Source organism: Spea bombifrons, chromosome 2 (genome assembly GCF_027358695.1).
Source record: "Spea bombifrons isolate aSpeBom1 chromosome 2, aSpeBom1.2.pri, whole genome shotgun sequence".
NCBI classification, from domain to species: Eukaryota; Metazoa; Chordata; class Amphibia; order Anura; family Pelobatidae; genus Spea; species Spea bombifrons.
Window position 1 is genome coordinate 8829151 of NC_071088.1, and position 19466 is coordinate 8848616.

Here is a 19466-nt window from a genome sequence, read left to right on the forward strand (position 1 = left end):
TTGGATTTACAACATTCTTACTGTCTGAAAAAACCACTAGTGAGTCTGACATCCGCATTAACCTCGCGCCCCCATCACACTTTTACGCACAATGAGCTTTTAATAGGTTGATACAGGGTTAGTGCGACAAAAAAGCACATGGGCCACGGAATGAAGTGTGCTTGGTGATCGACAACAGGTCCCTGGGTGTCAGTACGGCCATTAAACCCAACAGCGCTAAGACTTGAGCTAAATTAAAAAGCTAATACATTCACATTAAGTTTTCACATTTAGCATTTTTACAAATAGTAAAAAAAAATCATGTTATCAAACTTTGTCAATCATCAGATCATGAAAAGTTAAAACGAGACTAACTTAACCAATCAAATCTTTAGTCTATCCTCGGAAAATAAGAACACGTCGAAACACAAAACCGGCATGCGGAAATTAAACTATGCAAAGAAACCATTCGGAGGAATTCTGATCCCAAAGCGTATACACTTTTGGATCATTTCCCAATATATATTACAGCGTTCCTGCATCTCGCCGCCCATTAATGTACGAGTCCTATGAAGTACTGTCAGAGGCGCTTCGAAAGGACGTTGTTGGCGTCATGCTCTCTTTCGATAATGCACCCAGACCTTGAAGAGCCGCCGCAGCAGCTGTGGCTTTGGCGAGCTTCTTGTTGACGCTGGGCTGGCTCGGTTGATGAACGGTGCCATTGACGGTAACCTGCAAACGAGAAACACAATTAACCCTTAACCGGTTCACGCATACGTTTTCATCAGAGGGTTAAGTGATACATTGGAGCATGATCGCCCCATATTTATTTTCTTAACTTTCTTGTCTTCAAACTGTCTCAAGTTAGACTCGAGTAACTAGTAGACTGCTAAGACGGTGCAAAAGGTGGAGAAAAGCAGAAGGGACTCTGAAATGGAACTTAATAGACCTCAGAGGTTCAGGAGTTTATGCAGCTTTTGTATGTTGGAATTTGCATTTTGGAATAAAAAATGTTTTTTCTTATGAAGGGTCCTAAACACTTGGGGAAGGTTTATCCCCTTAATGACAAAGCCCGTACGTGTACGGGCTCAAAATGCATTGTTTTGAATGGGTTTAGGGACCGCCCATTGTCCTTAAAGGGTTAAAAAGGTTAGAACCTTTTTGTAGTATCAAGGGTAGAAGAAAGCCATTAGACCAAGAGAAAAGGCCGATGAGTTTTTACCATGAACCTTGGTTACTTCGATAATGTAACTGGCTAAAAAAAATGAATAATCTAAACTAAGACCGGACATAGGCTGGGGTCCTTTCCAGCTCTTTAGAAAAGTACATTACTTACAAAAAAAGCCTTCATAAAAAGGTTGTACACACATATATATATATATATATTCTTTGTAGCAGAGAAAGGCTCTAATATCGCATATGTTAATGTGGACTAATCTTGATGCTAAAACCTTATCTCTGGAATAACAATAAAGACCCGACTGAAGAATAATTCTTACCCTAAAAAGAAATCTTTTGCGATGTTCTGGGCCGGCATCATCAATCAGCACAAATTCTGGAGGAGACCATTTCTTCTTATTGCAGAGCTCCATCAGCACAGAAATCGGGTGTTTTCCTAGAAACGGGTATCAGCGCACATTAATAGAGCAATAGGGTGGGCTTAAGTCCAGCTCGTGAAGAGGAGGAAACGGCAGAAATGGCTCAAAATATTTAATCATTTGAGTCTTTTGGCCCTCGTATGCCTTCAAACAAATGCCCCAGAAGTCTTTCCTTACAAGACTTTGGCTAGAGGAGGACCTCTTAATTCCACCTGCTGGGTCACCTCAACCCTAAAGACAACAGACAGAAGAGGGTTTGGCTCCACCAGCATTACACTAAAGGCAGCCGACAGCCATGTTTAGTGGTTGACAAAAGATCCACGAAGAGCCCAACTCCCCGCTTCCAGAGATAAATGAAAGCATAACGCGGGTTTATTAGTAAGTGACAGGTCTTTAATAGTCCTCCTCAAGCCAATACTGGACATACAAGTTTAGGATTAAAGCAACGATTACACAATAGTGTGAATAATTCACCTGAAAGATCCTTCATTGCCGGCAAGGCCAACTTATTTGGAGCCTTTTCACCATCTGCAACCAAGCCTGCCGAGATAAAAGGAGACAGAACCAGAAATATTAGGTTAAGTCCCATTATCAGTAACAGAGTACGTAGTGAAGGAAGCGCGTTGTACGGGAGACATAAAAGGCGTCTGTTAGCTAAAGGAAAGGTTGAAAGGGGCATTGAAGGAGAGTTGTGTCATCTCCTTAACTTCACTATACATTATGAAGGTCCAACCTCTGGTGAGCTTCTGCTGCAGGGGGTGCTGGGGAAACCTATACATTTATTTATTTATTTAATTTTAAATCAGTTAGACTCCTCACCCATTGAATTATACATTATTCAGGGCTAGCTCAGCCCTTCACACTGGAAGAACCTGCTAGTGTTGGCTCTTCGTAATGAAAGGTAAGGGGGTTGGGGAATAATCCCCTATAACTATTCCATTTCTCCTATTGCAGTCACATTATACCAAGTGGAAAAGTGCCGGCAGAACCCGTACGCTGGCAGGGACTGTCCCGTTAAATTAACGCTGGCTGAGCCGGCAGACGCATCGCTTACCTTTGCGATCAGTCTTAAAATCAATCAGAATGGGATTGACGTTTCCCTCGTTGTGTCGCCCGAGCCCCTCGCCTTCTCTCCATCCCATTTTCCGCATGAGAAGGGCACCCCTACCTCCAGAAACTGGGGCAGCTCTCAGAAACTGATCCTAAAAGAGACACAAAAAGAGGAAGCAGCGATGTGTAGTATTAGTACATTGTCTATACATTTACAAATATATATATATCAATTCTAACACAACCTAAAAATGACTTAAGCCGCGTTATTCCTACGACATTTCGGCTACTGGATACAGATCCAAAATAACAGTCAGAAAAACTTTTCTAAAGTCAAACTCTAGCTTTGCTGTCGCAACACAAATGTTAGAAGTGGCAGTTTCGACATTAAACGTGTTATAATTCAGACATACGCAGAAATCAGAGCGACATTACAAGGCAATCGATAAAACTCCTTAAAATGGGTACCTACCTACGCCTCTGGCTGCAGTGTGACGATAAGTACGGCAGGCAGTGACCGTGGCAAGAAGGCAGCTACATATGACCCTGCAACAAGGTTCCATACAGAGCGGTAAAAGTTCACAGGTTACTCTGTGAACAATCACCTCTCTCGTACCCCAACGCTGACCCAAGCAAAAAACACTCGATGCTGAAATCTGAAACACTGGACAAATGCCAGTCTGTCATTTTCAGTTCATCCTACAACGCAGTACGAAAAAGGTACTTTGGGACAACGACAACAGTTTTACCAAATTTTGCGCTTTTTTTTTGGTTAAACCAGCACTCTTTTGGTTAACATCGTAAATCATATTGCACTGCAAATGCGAAATAACAAACCACCACATAAGGCAGATGGGTTGGCGAAAGGATCCCGGCCCCCTGATTTACGTCCAAGGCACCCAGGGCCGAACCGCATCAAGCAGGTGACCTTCAGTCGCTCTAGATGCAAAAACCGCCTCGTATCCAGAAGGCGTTTTACTTACGGCTTCCATCCGAGAAGAGCAACCGTGCTGAGAGTGATATACACCTCAGCCCAAGTCACACCGGGGTCCGATTCCTCTTTTGTACCTGCTTTGCAATGATAGAATTTTCAACATGAACATCTGTTTCAATGTCCCTGACGGAGCTCGGTTCGGAATAAAATGCAATGCAGTTCTCACGATCCGGTGGGTTTCAGTGAACGGCACTAAAGCGCAACTGCATTGATTTTTCCACGAGCTCCTATGTGTACTCAGTTCACGTGTTACAACCCAGAAACATTCTTGTCTTGTGAAAACCATTCAGATTACCAAGACAAGTTCCTCCTCTACGGACTACTAGTCGTAGACTATACTTTCCCTAACTTTTGTGGCTGGCAGATTTGCAGATGTCAGACCGGTAATACATGCACTGGGATCCTGAGCCCTATCCGCAAACTATGCTCAGACAAAAGCAGCGCATCCGTTGGTATGCAGAGGGGAGAGCCACGGCAGCGCGGATGTCCTCTTCCGCCAGGCGTAGTCCACGTGCTCAGAATCCACAGACGTCAGCTTCCGTCCTACGGCCAGAAGACACTTTTTCATACTGGTCCCGAATTAGGTCTTAGCTTTGTCCTTGCGCGGTGCTTGTTCCGGAACCTCTCCTTTCCCGGTCGATTGGCTTCTCCACTTCTCGGCATACTGCCGGATGCCACTCTTTATCTGAGTTTAGTATGAAGCTAAAATAATTATATACATATAAAAAAATAATTGGAGCTTCCAACGGGCAATGAGATGCAGTCAACCTTTACACTGCCCCTCTCCTGTTCTCCAACAGCAGCTCTGCCATTAGAAAGTGCTCCTCAGGGGCAGGTGCAAAAGGAGAAATCCCGCCCCCGCTCAGGAAACCAGTGCATGCAGCATTAAATACAATAAAATGTTTACAGGCACCAGGTTCTATTTGTATTTAATCTAACCGGTGCCCTTTATCATGGTGCCAGGGAGCAATTAAAAAAAAAAAAAAACTGCTGGATAAATAGAAGTAGACGCCACGGTCTACGCTGTCACTGAAACCATTCGGAGGAACAAGCTGCGGGTAGATGCTTTACCTGGCATTTTTTGTCTTTAAAAAATACTTGTGTATACTTATAAGATGCTTGGATGCAACAGAAAGAAACTCTTAAGAACGGCTTCAACTTTTGTGCCATATCGGCACAATATTTAGAAAAGGTCACAAGAATGATTCTGAGTCCAGACAAGCGAACTGATTACATAATGAAAAGGTACACTGAAACAGACAAGATTTGGGTAAAAGTGTAGGGTGTAACCACGAGGGATCAAAATTACAAGTTCATCAAAGTTAATCCAACGAGAAAACTAAACGAAAAGCTTGTATCCTGAAAGCTAAACCTAATCAATACATAAAAACACAGTTTCAGGTTATTATCCGACCATTAGCCAAAGACCGGGCCAAGTTTTCATAGAGAAACTCCTTATTGTAGCAGAGGTGAGAGCATTGGACCCCCTCTGGCACCGAAGGGGTCATATATGTAGACAAGCATTTGAGGATTAGAGCCTACGTCCTACAGTAAGTCCTGTGTCTTCAGATACTATATTTTACACCTGTACCATTTCTTGCCGGTCACATACCTTTTTAAGCCAGGCCTGAGGGCCACTGTTACTGATCTCGTCTGCAGATAGAACCTGCGCGCCGGTGCTCCCAGTGAACTGGCCAGGCAGCGATGTAGACTGAGCCCAGGCATCAATCTATACGAGACACAACACGTGTTACAAACCATTACACGCCTGTGAAGCCAGGCTCCAGCGAGAATGCACATAGTATAGAAACATGACAGCAGATAACCCTTTAGGACCCCGCGTACTCGACTTGGTCCGTGGCATTATGCCGATCCCGTGCATCTCTACATTCTTCATACTAACATACATGTGCAGATCAGCACACAATGATCTACACATCTCCTGCGTGATACAGATATTATCGCATACACTTTAAATGCCGTTTAATAGAATTGGTTTCAGTGATTTAGTCCAACATTTATGATATTTAAGATTTATGAATCTACGTAGACTTTATACACGTTTCGAAACCTCATTTATTTATTAAATAAATATCCCATCAGGGCCCTGTAACTCCTGGAGCTACATGACCTACGGCTTAGGCCCGTCCTTCAGCAATCAGCGGAACAGTCTGCTTCAATGATCCATATTTAGGTTTATTTGAGTAAATGTTGTTATATTTTATTAACCTCTTTGTGACAATGGCTGATTCTATTATTTCAAATGCTGGTGCTTTAACCCTTTCCATGCAGTAATTCTACCACAGTCTATGGCAGACGCTGATGATCCGAGCAGGGGACAGACATGGCCCCTGACGCCGATCTCGGTGTTGCTGAATGCCTCGAGGCGTTACAGCAACACCTTTGGGTTTAAAAAGCAATAGATTGCTTTCTACCCCCGTTTAAAGTCATGACGTGCCAGGCACGTCCATTGTCATCAAGGGGTTAAAAAAGGCATTTAATAAACACATTTGTCTTCTTAAAAGTTTTTTCATACTTTATTTAAAAAAATAATCAAACATAAAAACATCTGATGAACAAAAAGGGACCTTGACCCTCCAAGCTCACAAGACACGGACATTTAATGGCAGATAAGAACCATTCGACCATCTAGTCTGTGCGTGTTTAAATTCCCTTGCTGTATTAGCTTCTACCACTTCTGCTGGGCATCTGTCCCACTTATCCACCACCCTCTCACTAAAGTTAAACTTCCTTTAATCACATCTGAATACTAAACAATACTTGTCACAAAATCCTGCATGACACATACAGGCTTTCACGCAGATCTGGAATAAGTACCGGTGCCCTGATGTATTGTTATAAGCATAGAACCAGCAAATAAATTCTTGGCAAGGAATAAGACTGACCTGTTCCTGTGCACGATTTAGCATGAACAAGGCTTCGAGGTCGAAAGGATTTCCATTGAGTCTGGTCTGGGCTATCGCTCTCTCATTCATCGCGGCGGTGATGTCTATCGGCTAAAAACACAAAAACAAAAAAGCATTAGTTTCAAATTGCCAAAGCAGCATGGATTATATAGCGTGCTATTTCAGATAACAGTAACAGATTGGGCACCTTAAGGGTTAAGACAAGCTCAACAGGAGAGTAATTGACATTACGGAGAGGTGGAGGGCCAGGTTTGGAGCCACATGAGGGCCTCCCCGAAAACCACGGGGTTTATTCACCAACATGAGAGTTATGGGTTTTACCGCCCACCCTTCACTATTCACTATGGAGGGCCAACACTGTTTCTCCAGGGCTGAGCTGGCCCTGTTTAATGCATAATTAATCGCAATAATTTCACTATACATTATACAGGGCCAACCAAGATCTTCCCGAGGCAGAAGCTCAATTGGGATGGTTCTCCATTATGGAAAGTGAAGTCATGGAGCTGAAATCACAACTCTCCTGCAAACTCTCCATTTAGTGAATAGACCCCCAGACGGTGCATTCATCCTCTGAGATCGATACAGAGCAACCGTAGCGTGTTGGTGGCCACAGAGCCGTGTCTGTGGCACGCTATGCATTAAAGGGTTCCAGATAACACGTTTATTGCGCTGTACGGTATCCAATCATTTCATCTCATAAAACACTAAGAAGCCTTTTCAGTTTCTACGGCAACAACCTAGGTGAGCCTGCGTATGTATCACATGACAATGAAGCATTCATGGGAAAATGATGAATGGTGAGAAATTAACAAATATTTCTGTAAATGGCTTAAAGTTTGAAGGATGGAGTCATAAGCGAGTTGACGGATCATCAGCTTTAGACCACGGTCCCCAAAACACTGCCACGAAAACCTTCACATGGCATTGAAAGAAGTCTGTATGGAAATCTGTTCATAAACAGGACTATGCATAGGACACGTGGTCATGCGTTCACACTGGAAGAAAGGAGATTTAGTCTAAGGCAGAGGAAAGGGTTTTTTTTACAGTAAGGACAATAAGGATGTGGAATTCTCTGCCTGCAGAGGTAGTTTTATCGGAGTCTGTACAGACGTTTAAACCGCAACTGGGTGGATACCTGGAAAAACATAATATTCGGGGATATAATCTTTAATTATGGGGAAACGGCTTATTGATCCAAGGAGAAATCTGACTGCCATTTTGGAGTCAAAAAGGAATTTTTTCCCTGGTTAGTGCAAAATTGGAGAGAGCCAAACTGGGTTTTTGCCTTCTTTTAGATCAACAGCAACAAATTAACAGATATAGGAAAGGCGGAACTCGATGGACGCACGTCTTATTTCAGCCTATATAACTATGTAACTATATAGATTATTCGGGTCACATTCAATTCTACTTTTACATAGTGAAGCAAATGATAAAAGGTTTATATCAATAAACACAGGAGTGATGGGAGTGATAAAGGGCCATTGGAACACAAAAGGGCCTCTGTATGCCTATGAAGAGATTCCATCAAAAAACAGCCGTTTCCAGCTACAATAGTCATTTACAACATTAACTCTGTCTGCGCTGGATTTATGATCTATTTCATGTTATTTTAATGCACAGCATTTGCTTTTCTTTCAAAAACAAGGACCCAAAACCTTTGAACAGTAGTGTATATGATTTGCCTTCTTTGATGCTCAGCATATGTATACATACATATACACATTATATAGATAAAAGTATTTGGGACATCTGACCATCTGACCTGTCTCTACATTTCCAGATCATAAGAAGAACCCAAGTCCCTTGGTCTTTTTTGATGAGCTTCCCATACTGCTACACTTGTGAGTGCACTGCACACCTACACTATTAAGTGTATACATTTTTTACTGCACTATTATTGTTGTTTTTGTTTTTTCCACATGTCCTTGCGCACCAATTTTGTGAAGTCTATCTTGTATTGAACATTTGCGAGGAGTGTTTTTCTTTTGGGAGCTGCAGAACGTGTAGGAGAAATATTTATTACTAATTTTTCACTTCTTTTCAATTTATTCTTTCACATCTTCTTCTCACTTTGGTTCACGGAATTGGTGACAACTTGTTACATTGTATATATTGTTTTTACTTGGAGCTGATAGTTCCACTTAAACGAGGTGCGTAACCAAGTGAAAAGCGACTCTCTCCAAGATGCCGACGCGTTTCACGGCCATTGAATTTGAAGTTGGAGGTCTGCATTAGTTAATTTAAACTACAGGGATTTAACAAAGGAGGGGTTTATTTCAAAGGAAGAGAAATGTTAGAACAAGAGATCATAATCTGTTGGACATGGTGCAGAGTATTGAGAAAACCAAAACGGGACCCAAAGTCGGGGAAAGCCCAATACTCTTAAACGGAGAAGCAAATGGTTGAGGATTTCGGAGCACCCTAAACATCATGCAGTATCCTTTCATCTATGGGTTAGATCTGGTAACCCGAGGGCACTAAAGATGAGTGGGTTTGAAGAAGTCCTACAGTTAAGACCAGAAGCACATCTAGGAAAGTTAAGACATTTAAAAACAAAAGTGAGGATATGCATAAAATACACGGTCACACATCGCTCTACCGTCTAATTTACTCTTTAATGCGGACCAAAATATTCATGTTATATAATAACGTAGTTCAAGCTGGACTAGATCTAAACAAAACTTAAAAACCAGTGATGTCTTTATCAGAGTGATTACCCAGAGGAAAATACACAGCCATTCCCAAACCACCTCCCAACCCTATAATAATTGCCCATGCATGGCACCGACACCTGCCGTGGCAATGTGGTAGCCACGAGGGAGATCTCTAAGCCCCCCAATCCGCCCAAGGGTCCACAGCCCGATCTGCTGCTTGAAGGGCCGCAGAACACGCCACCGCTGGGGTAAGACAAAGACCTACGAAAGCTGATAAACCATTAACCTTCTCTGAAGACGTTCCTTTCAGAGATGTCTCGCTACAGACTAGCGTTATGGACAAACGGGCTTCTAAATGCAGAGACTATGCATTAAGAGACACTCAAGCGAGAATCTCCAGCACAAAAGGCTATGCTGACCCTACATAACACACAGGTAAACGAGGGAAATCTCACCGAAACCGTCGTTCCATAATGGGATTTCCCCTATATGACTACACATCGTGCCGGGCAAGCGCAGCCTCTCGCAAGATATATTAGAGATATTTCTTTGAGAATGGCTCACCCCAGAAAATGGTAACAATGCATAGCGGAGATGGTACTTTGAGATGTGACAGGTCACAACACCCTACCAAGACTCACAGTTTAGTGAATAAACCCCAGTAACTGACACTGTGCATGATTCCATCCAACTCTCAAATGTAAAAAAAAAAACATTAAAAAAGCCTAAAACTGTGCGGACTGTGGACATGTATAATCTTTTTAAATGCTATATCTCGGACTCTGGAACTATTAAAGCACCGGAAATGTAATCAGCCTTATTTGAGATGGCTCTGAAACTACCGCTCCTGAAGCACACAGCGTTTTTCCTTTAAATATACAGCTTTTAAAAGAGTAAAGCCATTACAATTTAACTTATTTTAAAGTCCCTTTTCACACCAGGGATGCAAAAGAACTTTTAGTGACGCGGCTTACCGGAGAACACTCAACTTACCGTAACATGCCATCTGTCATGTATTGGAGGGGATCCCGGGTCATTCTCCTATTGCCTTTAAGGGGGGATCCACTGCAAAAACGAAGCCTCAAGGTTCCCATATCTTCTCCCTGGTGCCTCAGCCGAGACCGGGAGTACAGCCAAAGTGCTTAGTTTCAGTGGTAGATCCACCTGAAAGGCAATAACATCCCACTCCAATGCCACACAAATGGCCTATTACTGGGGTGTCCAACCTGCGGCCCTCCAGCTGCTGCAGGACTACATCTCCCATAATGCTCTTTCAGCGAAAGGGGCTAGCTGAGGAGTACAGGAAATGTAGTCCTGCAGCAGCTGGAGGGCCGCAGGTTGGACACCCATGGCCTATTAGTAGGGCAGCTACCACCTCAATAGTGGTTTTATGCTTGTAGGTAAATCATGAGGAATTATTTACACTGAAATTAAAGCAAATGTACATAGCCATGTATATGAAGCTAGATGGGATTTTCTATTTTTAAAGGTAAAATACACCCATTTATTACAGTCTTCCTACACATACCTTAAAAAGCCACAGATATGGCATGGCGGAGGTTCCCACTGTCTCTTCTATAAGCTAACTCATACGATGGAACAGTCCCCAGGCGTCTTCTGACCAAGCTGAGGTCCTGACATACACGCGGATAACCTCATGTTTATACACTTACATTCCCGATATTTATTTGGTGAAATTAGCGTGGGCGATGGTGGTGTCCCTTGTGCCCCGACTCTTAATTACGTTAACTTAAGCAAATTAGTTTGGTTTTTTTGTCTACCATAAATATATTATTTAAATCTTGCATTTCTGTATCTATACCCACTTTCTGCTCTCGGAGAACCAAATTATTTGCTGTTCTTGATGGGTAGATATCATGAAAAATTGGTTTTATTGTTTAAGCTTTTGATCTTTTCTTAAATTTTTTTTTTTTTTTTTTTTTTTTTTTTAAAATACTCTTCTCTCGTGGATATCAAACAATTGCAAACACAACAAAGGTTTATCCAGAAAGAAAAAGTTAATTATATGTGTGGCACAATTATTGAATTTATGAATTCATATGAGAAAAATATATTTAAAATATATTTTCCCAGATATTTTACATTTTTTTTTAGTACACCTGGGTGACCTGGGGTATAAATATTGGGTAACATATAGGCCAAATTCCCCAAAGTAATTCGTCACAATGGATAAGAAGCAATTCGTCACAATGGATCATGCACCCAGAAGAAGCCATTTGGAAAAGCACCTCATGCCCACGGTTTAATATGGTGGTGGCTCTTTAATGTTTTGGGGCTGTTTTTCTGTCAAAGGACCTGGACATTTTCTTAGGATAAATATCAACATATATGAAATGAACACTTGACTGCCTCTGCCATCAAGCTTTAATGATCCGTGGTTGGATCTTCTGACAGAACAAAGATCCAAACCATAAATTAAACCAAACAAAATGGTTTACTGACAAATCAATTCAAGGTCCTACCATGACCACCCAAGTCCCCTGACTTAAAGCCCATAGAAAACCTGTGGGGTGAACAGAAGAGTCCACCAGCATCAACCTCGAAGTTTGAAGGATCTGGAAAAATTCTGTATGGAGGAATGGTCTTGGATCCCTCGCCATGTATTCTCCAACCTCATTAGGCATTAAAGGAGACTCAGAGCTGTTATCATGGCAAGGGGAGGTAGTGTGAAGTATTGACTAAAAGGGGGCCGATAATTGTGATATATTTCACAATTTTGTTTTTTGGGGATAAACCTGTGTTGTGTTTGCAGTTGTTTGATATCCATAAGAGCAGAGTATTTTTGAAGACCAATAGGTTAAACAATAAAGACAAACTTTTACAGCCTTCTTTGCGCATGTTTACCAAGGGTCCCAATATAAGCGGAGGGCACAGGAGATGCTGAACTATCCCAGTAAGCCCTGAATAGCTTCAGTCGTACATCCTATAGATTATCCGTTTCTGAAGAGAACACGCTATTTGTGATAAAGCGACGGAGGTGATTAAGGAAACTGAACCAAAATGATTGGACTAGTTCTTTATTCATATTCAAAATGACATTGAGGAAAATTAAACAAACATTTACAAGGACATGTTATTTGGTATCTGGCGTGAATGCTTTCCATAAGAAAAGGTTCCATCATGATAGGATACAGCAGCATTGGCTTATGTTGACTTATAACGCTGCATATTCACAGCTCGGCGTCACCCCTGCCCCCAGGAGACGTACAGTACGCATTTTGAAATGTAGGTAATTTCATTCAAATAAAATTAAAAATTTCATATAATGGTTCGTTTTTTAAAATCAGCTGAGATAAACGGGTTATCAGATGATCAAATCGTTTTCTCCCCCCCAACAATTCGGGTTAAATTTGCCGATTACATCAACATAAGCGTTAAGCTTTACCTATATGACGGGGAACGTTTTCCTAACGTTACAGATATAATGTATGGACTGAAAGGAAATCGTATTTAATCACACAAAACCAGCAATGACTCCAGATGTGGGTTATATGTCGACAACATAAGGGTTACTCACAAAGGTTGTCACAAAAAAAAGAAAAGATCATATCCCGTAAAAAAAAGAAATTAGGAATATGGTCTTAAAATTAAAGCACACGAGTATTCAGCCCATTATTCAACTATTTTCATACATTTAAACAATCTGTATTTACAGCTGTATCTGAATTTATGTTGAGCAAATTTACAATAGAAACATATATACAGGCAGCGTCAACCGCTCGGCCGCCAGGAGGGTCCACAGAGAGGCGCTGCGGGGTCCTCTGGCAACGGAGGGACTCCGTACAGAAATTGTGTTCAGAACGCTGTTAAAAGTTTTATTCTCTTGCTCTAGGGAGTTGTCATTCGTGATTAATTTATGCAGTATGGTGTTATTCAACAATTACAATCCTACTAATGTTTAAAGCACCACTTTTTTTGGGGGGGGATTCTGTAATTTAACAAAACTCGTGCTATGCACATCAATAATTAATTCTGTGTGTGGTTTAGGATTTTCTGGTGTAAAGTTCAGTAACAAGAAATGCTCAGGCCTAAATTTAATTATTTTTATAATCATTGATTACAAGCTTCATGATTGATTACAAGCTTCATGATCTATGGGAAACAGCATAAAAAAAGGTATTTTTTCTGACACTTGTGTCCGCTTTATGCTAGTTTTCAAGCAAAGCCGTAATATTTAGGTCTTGTATTGAAATTTACAATTAATTTAGACTATATGCTGTAAAACCTGATATCGTCAGATTGAATTGAAAAGGACAAAAAAACAGCTCCACAATACTGAACATCCAAGCTTGTATTCTGAGCCACGCTTTGTATAAAACATGGCTTTAATAAGACTCCATGCATAAGAAAACACGTAGCGTTGATGAGATAAATATAAAAACGAAGGTTTTCTATGTTTTTTTTGTTTTGTTTTGTTTTTTTTTTTAATAGGTCTGTGTATTCTGTAGGATGTTCTAAACGGTATCAAAACTTCCAAGTCCTCGTCTGTTAGTATTATTCCGTATCTCCAATCTCTGGGAGAGCTCTGTGGTGACCGCGAGAAAAAAACGGGTTCAGTGAAATTGCCGAAGGGGAAAAAAAGTTTGTCGTGTGTTTGGTGCCCCGCAGATGGTGGCCTTACTCACTTCCCACGATGAACATCTGATCGTAGGAGACAACGTGATGAGGAATATGAAGTTCAGACTCAGCCATCTCCTCTGTTAGGTCCAACCTTTTGTTCATCTTTTCACTTGAATTTCTCTGTATAGACCCCCTTTTTCGCATCACCAGCCAGTCAAAAACATGTATTTATAAGTCTTTTTAAAAAATCTGTATTTTCTGTATCTGTTCATCAGCCATCATCTGGTTACTTTCCATTAGCAAAGTACTTTAAAAAACGATGCTCCTCATTAGCGTGGATGCTTCCGTATTTCTCGTCAGGAGAGCATTTAACTCGAATGAATTAGGAATATTTATCTGGTCAACCTTCAAGAGTTAAGCACACCGACTGGAACAAAGATTATTTTTCTTTGTTAGGGCCTCTTTCTTGGTGTTTGAACCACCATTTGGTTGTATTCGTTAGAAATCACACAGTAAGACCAGATACATTTATAGAGAACTTAAGAACCTGGTATTTAAACCAGATCCTGTCCAAAAAGAGCACATTCAGCGCATTAACATTGTTTAGGACTGTGAATTATCCAATGAATGAAAAAAATATTCATGGGCTATTTCTCCCAGAAGCACAATGGCTCCAGTTTGAGAACAGGATGTTTTTATCAAACGTTTATAGATCTAATTTTAAAGATGTCAAGTCCTGCCATATTAAAGTACTTTTTACATTATTAAAAACACCAATGTGCTTGTTACGCATCATTACATAGGTACAGACGTTTTGTGACTTCTACACGAACAAAACTGCACTAAGCAATCCACAAAGTACTTCAGAGTGTGGCGCTATCTCCTGACCGAGAGCGGTACCAGCCCTGCGAAGCGGACCATGTTTAAATGGGCCTGGTTTATGTACTGCACATTAATGAGGAGGTAAAGCTGACTGATATAAAGACATCTGTAAAATAGGAGATGAGATACGGACGGTTAGCTGGCTTTAAAGCAAGAAACACGATTTAAGAAACAGGAAACATTTAGTTTCTGAATAGGTCCATGCACAAGAGGACTTTATTGTCTATTACACAGTCTTGGTTTTGGTACCACTTGAATACTATATTTTGTTTGAACGTGTCTATACAAGTGTGTGATGCGAGCAGTTCCCAAGGTAAAGCAACATTTTTTTTAAAATTTACTATTGAAAAAAAAAAAGGGAGGGGGGAATACAAAAACTTGTGTGCGAAATATTACACTTCCACTGCAACTGACAAACTTCTCACTGCTTTCGTCCCCCACCCAGCTCACGTTTTGGGGGGATTTTCGACACATTACCGGAAATCGTGTTGAGCGCTTTTTCATGCTGGGAAAGTAATAAACTGTGCACACACATAAAAAAAAAAAGAAAAAAATGGAAAAAAGTTTATACGTCCATTGTTTTGTTGAATAGTACAAGGTTTCTGCACGTCTGGGGCTGGCATTCTTTGCTTTTTTCCTGTAGTTGTAAGAAATCAGTCCTTAGGTTTCTTTAATGACCAGTTTGCAACCAATCAGAACTCAGGATCTGGAAGCATTAGGTCCATGTGAGGCCATTAAAGAAGGGGGTCACAGCCCATCAGAACGTTGGTTTGGCAACAGGTATCTAACTGTGGTTAATCCACCTTCCTCAAACAAGTCTAGAACTGTAAAACAAAAACACGCCATATTGCAAAATGTATTTATAAAGTCATGAATCAAAGGCATCAAATCTAAAAACACAAATCTCTTGGGCTCCACGTCATTGCAAGTAAATTAGTCCTATTCTTCCAAATGCAAACACTCCATTTGTTTAAAAAACCCTGTGTTCAAGAAAGTATTTGCCACGACAAACAGTAGAATTTCAGATCACATTTAAACACTTTTCTTGTATGCAGCAAAACAACTTTGCCACATTCGTAATGATCTAAGCGCATTGGTTCCATTTACGCAATAAATCGTCAAACCTTAACCATTTTGGCTTCTCGTTTATAATATATATATTTGGCTTCCAAGCAAAAGCTAATTTGGTTGGTTAGGTAGTTTCAGTCATATGGAACACTGCTTGTTTAAAAGCTATAAACAAAGTGTGCATTTGTCGCTTAAGAAGGTTTGACTTCAATTCCACTACAAAACACAAGCTCACAATGACATTTGTACTGTTAATAAAAAAAAATTAAGGATAACCAGAGTACGGCAAAAAAAAATGTAAAAAAAAAGTAGAACACCAAAAAAAAATTAAAAAAAACACCTAAATATACCGTGTTTGCTACCTAAACATTTGTACAACACAGGTTCTTGCGTGGATAAAGTGAATTGAAGGAACAACAAAGACCGTGAACATAATCCTTTCATACAGAGACTGTGTGGTTAAGCACAGTTCTGTTATTTATGTATGTATGGTTCTGTGCAAAAGTTATAGGCAGGTGTGAAAGAATTCTGTAAAGCAAAAATACTTTAAAAAAATAGACATGTTAATAGTTTATCAATTAACAAAACGCAAAAGTAAGTGAACAGAAAAAATATCTACTTCAAATCAATATTTGGTGTGAACACCCTTTGCATTCAAAACCGCACCAGTTCTTCTAGGTGCACTTGCACAAAGTCAGGGGCTTTGTAGCCATATAGTTAATAGTTGTATGATGGTGCTAACGATCATCTATTTAATATGTAGGTTGAAACACAATCGTTAACTGAAACAGAAACAGACGTGTAGGAGGAATAAAGCTTGGTCAGGAACAGCCAAACGCACTAACATGGCAGCGCTGAGCACAGCAACAAGACACAAGGTAGTTACAGTGCATCAGCAGTGTTGCCCGGGCAGAAATTTCAAGGCAGACAGGGGTATAGAGATGTTCTGTCCAAGCTCTGCTTAAGAAGCACAATCTGGCAATGTTGAGGGACGTATACACAGTGGTCGGCCAAGGAAACATCATGCTTACGTTCTCTTTGGCATTAAAAGATGTCCAGCAGTGCCATCAGCCCAGCATCGGCAGAAAACCGTGGGACTCTGATACACCTACGTAATGTTCGTAGTGGAAGACTTGCAGCCAAAAAGACATCTCCGATGTGGAAACTAGGCCACGTGACTTAACTATTCACAAAAATTGGGGTGCAGAAAAATGGTAGCAAGTGCTGTGGACTGATGAGTGGAATTTTGAAATATTTGGATGTAGCAGTAGGCAGTTTGTTTGGCGCAGGGATGGAGAGAGGTACAAGAATGAGCGTTGGCAGGTGGAGCATGATGGAGTTTCCTTGCAATTTTGGGGCTGTATTTCTGTAAATGGCGGAGGGGGATTTTGTCAGAATTAATGGACTCCTTAATGCAGAGTACAGGCAAAATGTATTCTGCAGCACGACAGCGAACTCAAATACAGCCAAAGTCATTAAGAGCCATCTTCAGCACAGGAAGAACAAGATGTCCTGAAAACGATGGTAAGGCCCCCATAGAGCCCTGATCTCAACATGATCAAGTTTGTCTGGCTTTGCGTGAAGACATAGAAGCACTTGTGGCTGCCTAATGCACTGTGGTTAGTTTCCCAACCTACCGGGCCAAGTTCCTTAGAGAAAAAAAAAACGTGCAAGTGCGCCTGGAAGAATTGATGCTGTTTTGAAGGCGAAGGATGGTCACACCAAATATTGATTTCATTTAGTTTTCTTCTGTTTACTTAACTTCACATTTTGTTAAATGATAAAAAGAAACCACTAACATGTCCATTTTTTTTTTAAAGCATTCTTACTTTACAGCCTGGCTTAAAAGGTGTGTACTGTAAATCTCCCCGCAACCCCACATTCTCCTTAAATATCATGAGGAGCTATTCCTTGCGAGGTTACAGGGGCGTAGAGAGAATGGCCTGGCATGGATCTGAGCCGATGCCACCAGTGGATTTACAGAACCGTTTCTGTGCACAAGACAAACTTCTGGAAAGCAGCAGGAAGCTGAATGTGAAAAAGTTTGCTTAATTCTATAAACTACTACAAAGTAACAATAGTGTTGCTCAAGGCTTACATTCCATAAATTAATTTTTCTTCTTTTGAAATGCCAGATTTAACTTTTACCTCTTCTTTAATATTGACGTTCTGAAGGCTTTCCTTTGCTACATACATGCTCTAAAATAATCTGGATGTGATGCTTTGGAAAGACTTTGAAGCCTGAATTTTGATTTGTGATTTTATCTCAGAAAGTGGAGTCCCAAGAGACCAAGTGACAAAAGGTGGACGTGTGTAAAGAAGCAGACAACTTAACAGGAACAATCATGCAGATCCTGAGAACATGAACTTAAGGTGGCTGCTCTCATAATACACATAAGGTGGGTTTTTCTAATTGATAAATAATGCTCATTTACCACAAGTGCTACTATTCCATGGACTTATTTATCTTACAGAACTGAGAAACATGAATGGGAATAGTGACAGATCCACCTTAAGAATTTAACGGTTACACTTTAAAAACAAATTGCGAGGCTTACCTCTGAAGGACCTGCATTAGTGAAAACATCGTCTTTACTTTCTTCTGTCTTCTTATCCACAGGGACCCATTCGCCGTATACTTTGTCAGATTCCTTCTTCCTGTGCTGAGAACCAGATGACACCGGGAACTCTTTTGTCAGAGTTACCGGATTTTTTGGAGCTGGCTTTATAGATGGATTCTGTAACATAAAAAACAGAAAAAAGATAATGCACATGCTGCATTTTCGAATATCCCACAGTTACATTAATACATGTCATATTTACCACTACACAATATTACGCAGGTGGTCATAATGTTACGGCATGTGTGTGTTAAGATCTAACCAAAATAATTTTATTTAAATACATGACAGGGATTGATATCATGCTTACAATATCAATATAAACATTTACTGGCTACACTAAACATAAGACAATGCCAAGGACCTCAATAACGTTTGAAGTCTTAATGCAGATATTTTAAAAGGGTTTACATGATGAGCCACGCAGCTTTAACCTTTACCGATACTATTTTCCATATATCGGTACTCACCAATAAGCTGAATGAAATGGGTTTATGTTCGTTGACTTTAAAAGGATGGTTGTAAAAAGGTCGTTCCTCCTCCTCGTCATCGGAATCGTGAGGCTTATTTACAATCACGTCATCTTCTTTGCTCTGAGCAATTTGCTTACATTTCTTCAAAAAATAAAAATATATAGATATATATAAATATATTGACACACATTGCGCAATTAGGATTTACAAAAATAATTCAAAGAAGAGGAAATATAATTGCACTAACTTGTAAAATGAAGGCTTTTGCCTTAAAAACCAAAACAAAAAAAACATTTTAACAACTTTAGAAGGTTTTTTTGCGTGGGACTTAACATGAGGAAGAAACTCTGATTTACATTTAACATCCTGAGTTCTTAATTTTGAACTTTGGACCAGGGCAAGAAAGGGGTTCCACTTCTAGTGGAAGATGCACAAGGTATTAGGCAAATACTTTATTACCCCCCTTCAGTACCAGGGCTTTTCATGACCTAAGGACCAGATTTTTTTGTCATTTTTATCATGCTTGGTAAACCCCTTTCCATGTTTGTGTTCACTATTAGCGATAATAGAAAAATACCCTAAAAACTCTAACCTATACTAATTTTAAGATTCTTTTGTCATTTCTATCATATTTCC